Raw genomic sequence first — 14,774 nt, forward strand, 5'->3', positions numbered from 1 at the left:
GAGACCCAGTAGACAAAAACCGGTGCACGGGACGGGCTCAAGGAAAACACCTGTACCCCCAGCCTCAGCCCGCAGCCGGAAACCCAAGACGAGGAAGGGAAAACATGCGAGCATTTGCGAAACTGAGCAAACGAGCGGCTGCTTTGGCCAAGATTCAGACCAGAGTCGTCCTCGAGGACGGTGGCCGGGCTCCGGGCACCTGGGACGCGCGCCTAGCGGACGCGGTGGGTCCCCGAGCGGCTCCGCAGCCCTCCCGGCGCCCTCCACCCTGGACACCCGTCAGCGGCGAGGGGCGCCCATCCACTCCGCTCCCCTCTCGGGGGCCACGTCGCCCCCCAACCCTCCCCGGGGACCACGGCGGCGCGCCTCAGCGCTGGAACCGTGGCAGGGGACACGGGATCCCGCTCCCGCGGCCGGAGCGCGTGGCCGCCGCCCGAGGACGCCCCTCCCGTCGTCCCGGGGGAGCGCAGGGCTTTCCGGAACCATCTGCAGAGGACCTGCCTATGCACTGGCGATCATCTTTACCCCGTCCGCTCCCTAGGCTGGTGCAGTTTCTAGTACGGACTTAAGTAGCTACTCGAGGGCTGTGTAGTCGTGGCCGAGTGGTTAAGGCGATGGACTAGAAATCCATTGGGGTCTCCCCGCGCAGGTTCGAATCCTGCCGACTACGCGTGTTTTTCTCCGCTTGGCACCTGAGGTCTCCTCAAAGACAAAGCCTGGCCTCGAGTCTGCTCTCTGTGAACAGGACTCTCTTTCTTGCTCGAGGTCCTCTTTTACTTGGGAACCCGGCCCGGAGCTTTGGCGGACTCGGCTCAGGGTTAGCCACTCCCTCCCGCCTTTTGAGTGTAGACGCCGGCGCAGGCAGCTGGGCCCCACAGAGGCTGCTCCACCAGAGCATCCTCCCGCCTGAGACATACGGCCGCACGGCGAGCTCTGCGGCCAGGCGGGAGCCCCGTGCGCTCGGCGGCGGCGGGGCTGGAGGAGGGAGCGTCCACCAGCTGCATTAGGGCACGAGAGTACAAGCCCGCCGCGGAGCAAAAGGAACCCAAGGAGCAAAATGTCTTCCCTACAGAGGCGGTGCCAGCGGAGGCCCGTGACCACGTGGTTGACTGGGCGACCAATCAGAATTACCTCCGGAAGTGACGCGCTGGGGAGGGCGCCGAGTCATCTGTCCCGTGACCCTCAAAAATGTGTGCTCTGCCCCTGACCAGAGGAAACCTCAGACAAACCCAAATGAAGGGCCTTTCTGCAAAATAACTGTACTCAAAAATAGCACTATTATGAAACACAGTTAAAGACTAAATGTTTCAGGTTTTAAAAACATAATACAACACATAATCTGGTACATTCTTTTGATGTATGTGGCATTATTGGAACAATTGGTAAAATCTGAATAGAGAGCATGGATTAAAGAATTTTATTTTACCAGTGGTAATTCCTAAATCTATTCATTGTTCTTTGGGTATGTAAAAAGAATGCCTTTAAGAAAGTACTGAGATACTTAAGGGAAAAGAGTGTTTTCAAACTCCATCTCCTACAGCTTCAGAAAAAGCGTATGTGTATAATATATACTTTTCTCTCATCTATGACAGAAAAAGAAAAGAGTTATATGCTAAAATTTGGGGATGGATTGAAGGATAGCTAGAAATTCTTTACATTCTTGTAACTTCTGTCAGTCTGAAATTATTTCAAAATATCTACAATGAACCCAAGTTTGGGAACATGACAAAGATGTCTATCATTTCTTCTACCCAGCATGGTGCTAGAAGTAAAGTCTAGCACAATACAACAGGAATAATTGATATTAATATTGGAAAATAAAACCTTCACTATCAGAGGATAACTTGATTATGCATGTACAAACTGAAAAAGATCTAAAAACTATTATTAGTTAAATGAATCCAATTACTATTAGCTACTATTTAGAAGGTTTTTGCCTTCGTGGTCAATATATAAAATATCAGGTGTATGAATATATTCTAGCAACAAGCAAATGAAATATAGAATTTTCTGAATTCCATTTTCAATAGTATTACAAACATTACCTAAGAATAAGCCTGAAAAAAAGTGTGCAAGACTACATTAAAAACAACAAAACATTGCTGGATAAAATAAGGAGACCTAAAGAAGTGATATGCCGGGTTTGTATGTGGAATGACTCAATACTGTTAGGAGGTCAATTCTTCTTAAATTGATTAATAGATTCAGCGAAGTCCCAATTAAAATCTCAGAGAGTATTTTTGTGGAAATTGATTCTAAAATATTATATTTGTAAATGCAAAGGAACTTGAAAAGTCAAGTCAATATTGAAGAATATAAACTAAATTGGAAGACTTACGCTAGCAATTTACAAAATAAGTCTTAGGTAAATTCAGTCAAGTGAGGGTGGTCTTTTTAATAAACAACAGTACAACATTTTGAGAGAATAAAATAAGCCTTAATTTCCTACTTCACATTATAAACACATTCTAAACAAAACTATTTAGTGATAAACCTAAACTATTGTGTGACAGAAAAAACAAACGTTTCTAGAAGAAAAACAGCAGAATATGTTCATGGGCTTGGGCTAGATGAAGATTTCTCAGGCAGAACATAAAGATCCGAATCATAAAATAAGAAGTTGATGAGCTAGACACTTTAAATGAAGGATGTATTGGTTGTAAAAGACACTATTTAAAAAGTGAAAATACAAGCTGTGGAAGGAGAGGAGGTATTTGTGATATACATATATACCCATCAAATGATATATATACCCATCAAATGACTAATTCCATATATATATGAAGAACCTCTATAAATCAATAAGAATAGACAACCCAATTTGAAAATGGCCAGAACACTTGGCAGACACTTTATGAAAAAGATTCAAAATGGTCAATAAGCATATGAGAAGACATTCAACACCATTAGTCATGAGAGTAATGCAAATCAAAACCAAAATTAGATAGCACTACACACCCACCAGAATGGCTAAAATTTAAAACTATGACAATGCAATGGGTGGTAAAAGTATTTTTCACATGGTTAGTAGAAGTATAAATTAGTATAACCACTTGGAGAAAATGTTTCACCATATCTATAAAAGCTAAACGTAATAGTCATATAACTCAGATACTACACAATTTGATTATAAACCAACATAAATAGCATGTACATGCACGTTCATAAGTACTTCATTTTAATAATCAAAATCTGAAATCATGGTACCTGGGTAGCTCAGTGGTTAAGCGTCTGCCTTTGACTCAGGTTGTGATCCTGGGGTCCTGGGATGAAGTCCAGCATTGGGCTCCCCACAGGGAGTCTGTTTCTACCTCTGCAAATGTCTCTGCCTCTCTCTTTGTGTCTCTCATGAAAAAATAAAATCTTAAAAAAAAATCTGAAATCACCTAAGTGTCAGCGACAGAATGGAAATGTAGAAGAGTATACAGTCAGTATAAAGAATAACTACTGATAAACCCAATAACATGATTAAGTCTCATAATGTCACTCAAAAAAAAGACACAGAAGAGTACACACTATACTTACATGAAGTATAAAAACAGCAAAACTGATTTATGATGATAGAATGATTGTCCTTAGAGGGAGGGCACACACTGACCAGGATGAGACTAATGAAAGCTTGTTATCCTGGAGAAGCTATTCTATATTTTGAGCATGGTGATGGTCACACAGCTATAACTGAAAATTGATCAAACTATATAATTAAGATTTGTGCTCTTTACCGTACATAAATTATACCTAAATTTAGAAAATGAGAAAAATTGAGGCAAAATAAGGATGGCTTAACTCAAACAAAAACTGGGAGAATCCTTCATTAGCAAATGTGCATTACAAGACATAATAAAGGGTATTCTTAATGCCAAAGAAAAATAAAAAATCTGAAAATTGTACTTAATAGGTTAATTAACATGGTAGCTAGTATCATAGTCAATATACAAAAAAACATATATATTTATATGTTCCAATAACCATGAAGTGAAAATTAAAAGTTCCAATTTCAGGGCATCTGAGTGGCCCAGTCAGTTGAGTGTCTGCCTTCAGCTAGGCTCAGGTCATGGGCCCCAAGTCAGGCTCTCTGATCAGTGGAGAGTCTTGTTTCTCCCTCTCCCTCTGCCACTCCCTCTGCTTGTACTCTCTCATTCTCTCTCAAATAAATAAATAAAGGCACTATAAAAGTTCCAATTTCAATAGCTTAAAAACTTAAAACACCTAGAAGTAAATCTAATAAAAGATAAGCAAGATACCTGCACTGAGATCCTTAATGTATAACTGAAAATTAATCCAGAAAAAGAAGTAGAACTATATAAATATTTACCAATCTAAAAAGAGGCAAAGGAGCAGGAATGGTAAAACAAAGAACAAATTGGAAAAATTAAAAGAATAAGAAGCAAAACTCAACTAAATAGATATTTATCTTTAACATAAGCAGAGAAAATATTGCAATTAAAAGGGAAAAAAATGTCATACAGGAAAAAATTTACCCAAAACCATTTGCTTTTTATAGAGCATCCAATTTAAACATACAGATTTTTAAAAATAATTAAAGCAAAGGAATGTAAGACATAGAATAGCCAAAAAAGATAAACCAGAACCACTTTAGTGATAATAACTTGAATTTATAGCCTTTAAAAAAGAAGCATTACTAAAAATAATGGAACTATTTCATAATCTCCAGAGTAAATTTAGTAAGAAGATATTATAATCCTATATTGTACACACATAATAACAACTTCAAAGTATAGAAAACAAAAGACTGACAGAGCTAAATGGAGAAATACAAAAATCCATAATCATAGTTGAATACTTGAATGCTTCTATAGATATAACAAATGGCACAAAAAAGCAGTATGGAAAAGTAAGTTAAATTTAGTGAGGAAATTTTAAGTGATTGGATTAATACTATACCCAACTGCAGAATATCTTAATTTTGAGGTATACATGCAACATTTAACAAGATAACCAAATGGTGAGCATTATGCAAATCTCAACAAGTTTCAAAGATAGTAATCACACAGAATATGTTCAGCACAGTATAATTAAATAAAAGTCAGCATTAATAACATAAACAAATGGAAAATTCCCAAATGTTATAAAATTAAGCGACAGAATGCAAAATATTATGGTCAAATAAGTTTATAAAATATTTTTAACTGAATGATAATGAAAATAGGATATATCACTTCAGCTCCAATCTATTGGAAGAGGAGAAAATTTGAAAGGTAATGATCTAAGCTTTCAGCTCAAAAACCTAGTTTTAAAAATCCAGTAAATTAAACTTTTAAAACTTAGAAGGAAAAAATAGCAAGAGCTATAATCAAAAAGAGAAAAAAAATAGAAGAAATAAATGAACAAAAATTTGCTTTTCAGATAGTAAAACTGTTACCCCAAATCAAAACTAACTTCTCTTAAGGGGGAAAAAAGTATAAAAAGGGGACAACATTAAAAATCTTACTGATATCAAGATTAGAGTGAAAGGATAAAATGAATAGTTTCTGGGGAATAAATTTGATAATAGAGGATAAATTATAGGTTCCTTCATAAACATGACTGATCAAAGCAGACACAAAGAGAAATTAAAAATTCAAGTAGCCTAAACTCTGTTAAAAAATTATTTTTTTAAAGATTTTATTTATTAATGAGAGACACAGAAAGAGAGAGAGGCCGAGGGAGAAGCAGGCTCCATGCAGGGAGCCCCACGTGGGACTCAATCCCAGGTCTCCAGGATCAGGCCCTGGGCTGAAGGCTGCGGTAAACCGCTGAGCCACCTGGGCCACCCTGTTAAAGAAATTAAAATCATAATTACCCTCTGTATTTATTTGCTATGACTGCCATTGCAAAATATCACAGACTCAGAACAATAGAAATTTATTTTCTCACAGTTCTTGATGCTAGAAGTCCAAGATCAAGGTACAGGTTTGGTTTATCCTGAGACCTGTCTCCTTGGCTTGCAGAAAGCCATTTTCTCCTATGTGAGCACAGTCCTGTCCATATATGGTCTTTCTTCTGTGATGGCTTATCTCTGGTGTCTCTTTGTATCCAAATTTCTTCTTCCCACACCAATACCAGTCAGAATGAATTAATGCCCATCCTAATAGCCTCATTTTAGCTAATTACCTTTTCAAAGACCCTATCTCCAAATACAGTCAAGTGTGAGGTACTGAGGATTAGGTCTTCAGCATTTGAATTTGGGAGGAAACACAATTCAGTTTGTAACACCTTTTCACAAAACAAACACTATGAAAATATGGCTTCACTGTTGCAGTTTTAAAACATTAATGAAGAACTAATATAAAATTTTTCAGGAAAATTTTATGAAATTAAATAAAAATAAAATTTTTCAGGAAACAGAAAAAAATAAAAACACTTCCTAACTGTCATTATGAGGCCAGAACAATAATCTTCATATTAAAATTTGATAAGCATGTTGCTAGAGAGAAAATTACAGGTCAATCTATGTGTTAAATATTCTAGATGCAAATAAATAAATAAATAAATAAAATAAAAATAAAAATATTCTAGATGCAAAACTTCTAAATAAAATAATAGCAATCAGATCCAGTAATGATTTACAGTAATCTGGTAATGACACAATAGTCAAAAGTAAAGAGATAATGTTTATCTTAGTTATTATTATATTATTAATATAATTATTATATTATATATATTATTAAGTTATTATATGAAATTTGTTTAATATAAAAAGCAATCACTTTAAATGTACCACAAAGAGTAAGAGAAAAAAAATCAAATGATCATAGCATTCAACAAAACTCAACACCACTATGCTATATGTTGGCAAATTGAACTCCAATAAAAAAATAAATAAAAAATTCAACACCACTAGTTAAAAACTTTCACCAGTCTAGGAATAGAAAGATTTCTTAATCTCATGATGCATATATACAATATCCTACATCTAACATTCTGATAATGTTAAAGATTTATTTATTAAGTAAACTCTACACTCACTGTGGGGCTTGAATTCATGACCCTGAGATCAAGAGTTACATGCTCAACCAATCAAACCAGCCAGGAACCCCCCACAATTATGGTAAATATTTAACATTTTTAAAAAATATTTTATTTATTTATTCATGAGAGACACACAGAGAGAGAGAGAGAGAGAGTCAGAGATGCAGGTAGAGGGAGAAGCAGGCTCCATGTAGGGAGCCCGACGTGGGACTCGATTCCGGGTCTTCAGGATCACACCCTGGGCTGAAGGCGGCCCTAAACTGCTGAGCCACCAGGGCTGCCCAATGTTTAACACTTTCTCCCAGATACTGGGACCAAGATAAGCATGACCACTATCACCATTGCTATTAAAAATTGTATTGGCATCTTAGCCCATGAAACAAGACATGATAAAGAATTAAAAGATGTTAAGATTAGAAGTGGAGAAATAAGACTGATATCATTTGCAGATGATATGATTACATGCTTGGAAAAATCCCCCAAATCTACAAATTATTAGAATTAATAAGTAAAAATAGCAAATTTGCTGGATACAAAATGTTGTATTCATATATACTGGCAAAACAGATAATTTTTAAAAATATCATTTACAATAGCAATAAAACTGTGTCTAATCTAATGATAAATAGAATAATAAATGAAGTCCAGAGAGCTTAACTGACTGAGCTGCCCAGGCACCCCATATTTGCCCATTTTGAATACAACCCCTATGCACTGCCTCTTTGCACTTTCTCCTCTGCTGCCATGCACCTCCCTTACCTACCTCCCCCACTCCTCGCCCAGTGTGGTCAGTAAACTTCTATCTCCTTCCTTCTGCCTCTAGTGAATACTTTCACCACCTGCACCCCGCCCCCACTGGCTTCCACATGATTGCGCCCCCCCCCTCGCCCTGGCATATGGGGGTCCCCATCTGATTAGATATCGCATAGACCCATGAAAGTGTCATGATATAACTAATTATGGCAACATCTATATCACAACTTCAATTTTATTTTACATTTGCACTTAGTCATGCTTTTTAAAGACTGATTATGTGACTGATACTCAGTGATAGTGAAGGCTGCTCAAATAATAAACTGCTCAGTTAAATGTGGAGTCTGGTTCCTTTACCCAAAACTTGGCTTAATACTCCCTTCAGGGCAGACTCTCCCCTCATTAAACTGGGGGTTTCTTAAAGTTGATTTTATCTCAGTAGGAGAAGAGTTTCCCTTCATCTCCTTCCCACCTCCCTTCACTCTTCTCTCACCTCTCCTCCCTCCTCCTCCTATCTTTGCCCCCAAAAGTGACATTTATTCAAAGAAAACAAAAAGACAGAAAAATGTTAAGATGTCCTCCCATGTCACCTTTCCTTCTCCCCTCCTGCTCCTCTGCAGCCCCCCAGGGACTGAATCCTGGCTAGGGCTAGATAGCAGGACAGCCCCTCTCAGATGAGGTCAGCAACCCTGAGGGGCATCTCCTTCATGCAGGTTCTATAGAAGGTCTGGGTGTCTCTAAGAGTCCTCTTGTCTTCTGTCACCATGTTAATAGCCACAGTCTGTGGCCAAATGGTCTACCATGATGGCCTCTATGGATACAGCTGCCTTTGGGTATACTTCAGTCCTCTTGTCTGTTTAGATAGCACGAAAGATCCCCCTGTCTTCAGACTCGAATCACCTTCCTCCCCCTTTCCACCTCCCCTCCTTGCCCTGCTCTTTAAAAAATTACATTAAGACCTTCTAAGCAGGATAGACAAAATCAGTTTCAAGATTTGGGGAAACACTGTGACAGAGAAATGAAGCTCAAAATGTGAAAGGGGGAAAAACCCTGTTGAATTGGTTAAATTTGGATAGAAATAGCCCCTCATCTGCCCCAAGAAACCATAACAACTTAGCAAGATGCTGGTTAGGGATGCATCACTTTGAGCGCCTCCAACCTGGGACACAAAGCCCTGGAAGCAGTCCCCCACTTGGAACCAGCTGGAGCCCACTTGGAAACCCCTGGGGCCCACCTGGAACCCTCCTGGGCCCTCTTGGAACCCCCCTGGGAACCACCTAACACACCCCTCCCCAAACAGCCTGGGGCCCACCTGGAACCCACCTGGAGCTCACCTGGAGCTCATCCGCACAATTGGTCACCCTGGGAGGAGCGTGGGCTCAGTAGGAGAAGGTTATGCCCCAAGGGCCTGGGTGCGCACGGGTTTGGCGCAGGGGAAATTGCGCTCTGAAGCCAGCACTCCTAGGCGGTACCGGAGCAGGCGGGGGTCACCTGCACTCACCTGGGACTGCTGGCGGCGCTGGTGCTCTGGGGTCCCCGGGGTCCCGAGGTCCCGGGGGTCGGCTGCTTTCCAATAACTGTGTCTAACAGCGGCGGGGCCGAGGAGCTCCGGAGGGTTGGTGTGCGGCGCCCCAGAGCTCCACCAGTGCCAGTGGGTGCGCTCCCGCCCGCGTGTAGTCGTGGCCGAGTGGTTAAGGCGACGGGCTAGAAATCCGTTGGGGTGTCCCCGCACAGGTTCGAGTCCTGTCGACTACGGCGTGTTTTTCTCCGACACCGGAGGTTGTCCTGGGAGGAGTTCGCTGGCCATTCCCACTGCTGCAGGGTGGCCTTGGTAGCGAGTGCCCTGCTCCGTCCCTCACTTATACCTTTGCTGCCACCGAATTCCTGTCCCACGGTTAAACAATTGTCTTCACAGGCAAAAAAATGAAACACGAAACTAAAGAAGAAAGCCAACTAAAACTTATTTGAACGAAACGGATGCTGCCACCTGTTTGCTGTCCTTGAAGCCCCACCTGGATCTTCTCCACACACGCACTTCTGTTGCGAGAATACAGGTCGTCACTTAGAAAGCCAGCTCCGTGAGATCCAGGCTGGGCTGGGTTTTCAGGAGCGCAGCCAGAGGTGCGGCACTCACCTCCAGCCGCCGAGCAACCCAGCACGGTCACCCAGGCGCGGGCGTCCCCTCCCGGAGTACGGTTGCGCTTTCCTGTCCAACACCATGGCTCTGACAAACCCTGCTTGGTCTTCCACTCAGATATTACCTTTCTTCTTCCTTTACCTTATTTTCTCCCTAGACAACCAAATGTAATGAAAAAGAAGTGAAATTCATAAATCATATAAGTAATACAAAAGGAGATCGTGATTTGACCGTGGAGAGCTGTGGCAGACACCACGTTAATCAACTGATCCCAGTTAGCATCTCCAGTATCTGGACAATCAACATCACACATCTCCCAGGTATGGACTGCGACGAATACAACCTCATTTGTGAGATATTCTGCTAAAAGTGCATACTATGAACTTAGCTCTCAGGAAACATCAGACAAACTCAAGTTTAGGGGGCGTTCTATAAAATATCTGACCACTTTGTTTTTTAATGTCAATGAAATGAAAGAAGAAGATTGAAGAACTCTTTCAGATTCAAGGACTAAAGAGATGCAACAACTGGATGCAATCTATTTTTCTTGAAATAAAGGATCTGCACAATTGGCAAAATATTAACAAGGTCTGTAGATTAAATAAGAGTTTTAATCTTGATTTCATGATTGTTCTGTGGTTAGGAAAGAGAAGGTCCCTGTTTTTAGAAAACACTGAAGTATTTACGGGTAAAGGACATCTTGTCTGAAACTCACCTGTCAATACTTAAGAAACAAAATTATATACGTGTAAATCTATCTATATGTATCTATCTACTGAAAAAATAAAGCACATGTCATAATTTAACATTTGATGAATATAGGTGAAGGACTTATGAAGATTCTTTGTACTATTCTTGCAACTTCTCCATAAATTAGAATTTATGTCAAAATAAAGAGATGAAAAAAGAAAAACCATAGATCAATTAATTTTAAAAATAGTGCTCATTGAAATAAAAACCCAAGCACAATTTGAACATTAGATGTAACATAGGTAATGAGAAAATTATTAAATGTGAGTTTATGCCTGATGAAAGAATAGTATGCAGAATTCTGTAGTAAGCAAGGAAATTCATACACATTATTTTTAATAATGACTGATGTTTAGGATAAAGGCACAAGATGGAAGTATTACACAGCAGTATCATGCATAATTGAAGGGTGAATATAATCAAATCATTCTTGGGTCCCATGATTTTGTATCAGGAAAAAAATAAGCAGTGTTACATCAGCTTTTCCATGAAGTCACCATCCAAGTTCATAATCAAGGAACACCCTTTTAGGACAAAAATAAACCTGAAATTTTAATCAATATTTTAATTTAAACACTAATTATTACAATTATGTTACTTAAATGTTAGTGGGTAAAATAAATGAGTGTTGTGGTGCAGCAGGATTATTCACTAAATTATTTAGTCCCTCTGGTTCACATTGGTATATGTGCTGCCGAAGCGAGCACCCTCTGGTTCACATTGGAAGTAATATGCAGATGCCCACTTTCAGCTAAGGTTAAAAATTATTTGTTTCTGTTTCTTCTTTTCATATACAAAATGTATATGTGTATAACAAGTGGAAATTAAAATACAAATATTTCATTTGCAGCTGAACCTTAAACATCTGGGAATAAATCTAACAAAAGATATGCAGGAATATGGATTAAAAACTACAAAATATTGCTGGTGGAAATTAAATAGAAGGAAATAGTATGTTTATTTTTTGAAAGACTCAATTTTGTCAAGGTGACAACTATTTCCAAATTGATCAACAGATTCAATAAAATCCCAAACACCAAATATGTATCTTATGGAAATTAATCCATTGTTTTAAAAACACATTTGGAAATGTAGAGCAACTTAAAAAATGAGAAGCTATTGAAGAAGATAGCAAAATTGGAGGACTGATACAATATACATATCAAGATATATGTATTTATAAATCTATGATATTTAAGACAGTATGCTCTTGGGTATTGTCTATGTAAACTAAGGCAGTACGCTTCTGGTTATTATATATGTAAATATATTGGTTGTTACATATGTACTAAAACATTATCTTCTTATCTATATCAACTTAGCCAGGCTGAATTCCCTTTTCTGTATGTTTCTGATTGGATGGTCCCCAAGGGACATTCTTGGGGGCAATTTGGAGGGAGAAGTCAAGTAGCCATTTTGCAGCTCGTTCTAACTCACCTGCTGACATACCTCCTCAGAGGCAGCAGTTGGGCCTGCCACTGCCCCACCTTCCCCTGGATCCTCTTTCAGCCTCCTCTTTCTTGGATCAAACGTGTGTGTTTAGCTCTAAATGAAGGGCCCTGGCTTCCGCAGGACATCTGCACCAAAATAACACAAATTTCAATCCATCTTGTGGGGCTTCAATTCCTACTTGTGGAGTCCAGCTTGTTCTAATCTTCCCCACTTTATATTTTTCTTCCCCTCTTGAACAAACTGCCCTATGGACTCTGAGCTACAGCACTTCAGCATTTACGTAGACTACTTAATCAGCTTCTACAAATCCCTCAAGTATATATGAATATATGTGTATATATATGAAATGTATGTAACCATCTCCGTGGTTCTGCTTCTGTCATTGAACACTGATTGTAATTTTTTGTTCATGGATTTGTTCCAATTGTTCATTTTCATAGTGTTGACCAGGAATGAAATTAGTTCCAGAAATGTCTATATTCAAGAAGAGGGTCATGGAAGAAAAGGATGAATAAACACTATGCAAAGGAAAGAATGATATACCACTAAAGTTTAAGGTCAGATTGGTGGGGGGCACCTGGGTGGCTCAGTCAGTTGGGCAACAACTCTTGGGTTCCTCTCAGTTCCTAATCTTGGGGTCAGGGGACTGAGCCTGCTTGGGACTCCATGCTCACCATAGAGTCTGCTTAAGATTCTCTCTCTCCTTCTCCCTCTACCCCTCCCCCACTCTCTCTAAAATAAATAAATAAATAAATCTTTAAAAATAAATAAAGTCAGATTGGTGGACTTAAATAACCAGTGCCAAAAGGTCTTCTGTTTTTCACCATGGTAAAACAACATGGTAAAACAACACCAGACTTACTCTTCCACCTTAAACCAGAAAACTGAATAAAGTATACACAATAATGTTCTTCAGACAGTGACTAACTTTGATACCAGAGAAGGAAAACAAATGAGAAAAAAATCAAGTCACCTTAATGCCTGAAAACAGATCAAGAGGGACAGAAGGGGAAAAAATAAATAAATAAAATAAAATAAAATAAAAAAAGAGGAACAGAGGAACATTTTATAATGATAAAGGGGTAAATACATCAAAAGGACATAATAGTAGCTCCTGGGTGGCTCAGTCAATTAAGTGGCTGCCTTCAGCTTAGGTTATGACCCCAGGGTCCTGGGATCAAGTCCATGTCAGGCTCCCTGACCAGCGGGGAGTCTGCTTCACCCTCTCCCTATAATCCTCCCCCCTGCTTGTGCACATTCTCTCTCTCTAATAAATCTTTTTTTAAAGGACATAATAATCCTACATATGTATGCACGTAGTAACAGAGTTTCAAAATACATGTAGCAAAATCTGATAAATTGAAAAGATAAATAGAAAAATTCTTCAAATACAGTTGGAGATTTTAACACTTCTCTTTCAGTAATTGATGAACAAGTAGTCAGGAAAATCAGTAAGAAGATATAAGATTTGAACATTATCAAGGAACTTGACCTGAGTAAGATTTATAGACTACTCTATCCAACAACAGAAGGATACAATATATTCAAGCAACATTGAAGACTCACTAAGATACACTGTGTTTTGTGCAATAAAATAAATCTTCAGTTTAAATGGAATGAAATCATAGAAAATATATTTTCTGACCACAACGAATTAAAATAGAAATTGATACCAGAAATTAAAGAAAATACATCTAAATAACCCACAAGCCAAATAATATATACAAGGGAAATATAAGTTTTTCATTAAGAATATAGAAGCGAAATAGTACAAAGTGTCCGCAGCTGAAGTTTTGTATAGGGAGCAATTTATAGCAAGAAATGTTTATATTATAAAAAAAACCAAGTGCTCAAATAAATTAATTATTCTTCCACTTCAAGAAACTAGCAAAAGTACAATGGAAATTAATATAACATTGTATGTTAACAATACTGGAATGAAAAAAATTAATAAAAAAGGAGAGTAGAAAAAAAGAGCAAATTAAACACAAAATAAGCAGAAGGAAAAAATATTAAATAGTAAAGCAAAAATTAATTAAACAAAACAGGAAAACAGTAGAGGAAATCAATGAAACCCAAAGTCTGGTGATTTGGCAAGTTGAATATTATTGACAGGTCTCTAGACAGACTGATGAGGAAAAAAAAGAGTCACATATTATCAATATCATGAAAGAAAGGGGGATATGTACCCAGATTCTACAGACAATAAAAGAATGTTATGAATAATATTACATCAATTAATGTGACAAATTAGATGAAATGACCAACTTCTCAAAAGACACAAACTACAGCTCAAGAAAAAATAAATAATCTAAATTGTCATATACCTATTTAAATAGAATTTGTAGGGGCGCCTGGGTGACTCAATTGGTTGAACATACAACTTTTAATTTCAGCTCAGGTCATGATTTCAGGGTCCTGGGATGAGCCCTGAGCTAAGCTCCATGCTCAGCATAGAGTCTTCTTGAGATTCTCTTTCTACCTCTTCCTCTGGCTCTCCCTTTGCTGGCGTGGGCCATAAATAAATAAATAATAAATAAATAAATGAAATATTTAAAACTAAACAAACAAAATAGAATTTGTAACTAAAAGCCTTCTCACAAAGAAAAAATCCAGGCCAATAAAGATGGCTTTATTGGTGAATTTTACCAAACCTTTAAAGAAGGAAGCATGCCATACCTACATAAACTCTTCTAGAAATTAAAAGATA

The 14,774-nt window shown here is 38.6% G+C and overlaps 2 non-coding genes across 2 annotated transcripts; both read left to right on the plus strand.

Moving 5' to 3' along the window:
• The first annotated feature begins 588 nt into the window (after nucleotides 1-588).
• On the plus strand, nucleotides 589-670 carry TRNAS-AGA (transfer RNA serine (anticodon AGA)). Its single transcript has one exon. It is a non-coding gene; the product is annotated as a tRNA-Ser (tRNA).
• Nucleotides 671-9,398: 8,728 nt separating this feature from the next.
• Nucleotides 9,399-9,480, plus strand: TRNAS-AGA (transfer RNA serine (anticodon AGA)). Its single transcript has one exon. It is a non-coding gene; the product is annotated as a tRNA-Ser (tRNA).
• The last annotated feature ends 5,294 nt before the right edge of the window (nucleotides 9,481-14,774 follow it).

This window comes from Canis lupus, chromosome 35 (assembly GCF_003254725.2).
Source record: "Canis lupus dingo isolate Sandy chromosome 35, ASM325472v2, whole genome shotgun sequence".
Taxonomy (NCBI): Eukaryota; Metazoa; Chordata; class Mammalia; order Carnivora; family Canidae; genus Canis; species Canis lupus.